The sequence below is a fragment of the Trypanosoma theileri genome (genome assembly GCF_002087225.1).
Source record: "Trypanosoma theileri isolate Edinburgh chromosome Unknown TM35_Tth_6_V1, whole genome shotgun sequence".
In the NCBI taxonomy this organism is placed as follows: domain Eukaryota; phylum Euglenozoa; class Kinetoplastea; order Trypanosomatida; family Trypanosomatidae; genus Trypanosoma; species Trypanosoma theileri.
Window position 1 is genome coordinate 9617 of NW_021639848.1, and position 224 is coordinate 9840.

The window sequence follows — 224 nt, forward strand, 5'->3', positions numbered from 1 at the left end:
CGGCCCACTGCAGCAGCACGGCATGTCTGTGTGTGTGTGATAGACACCACCACCGCGGGTAGCACCGTTGCGGGGCACACCCTTTGCCCCAATGACGTACTTGCCTGCGGAAGAATCAAACACACACAAACACACACACGTACAGAGAGATAGATGATGACACGCCTCAAACGCAAAGGTCCCTTGGCGGCTGTATAAATCGATGCTGCTCCACAGGATACCCA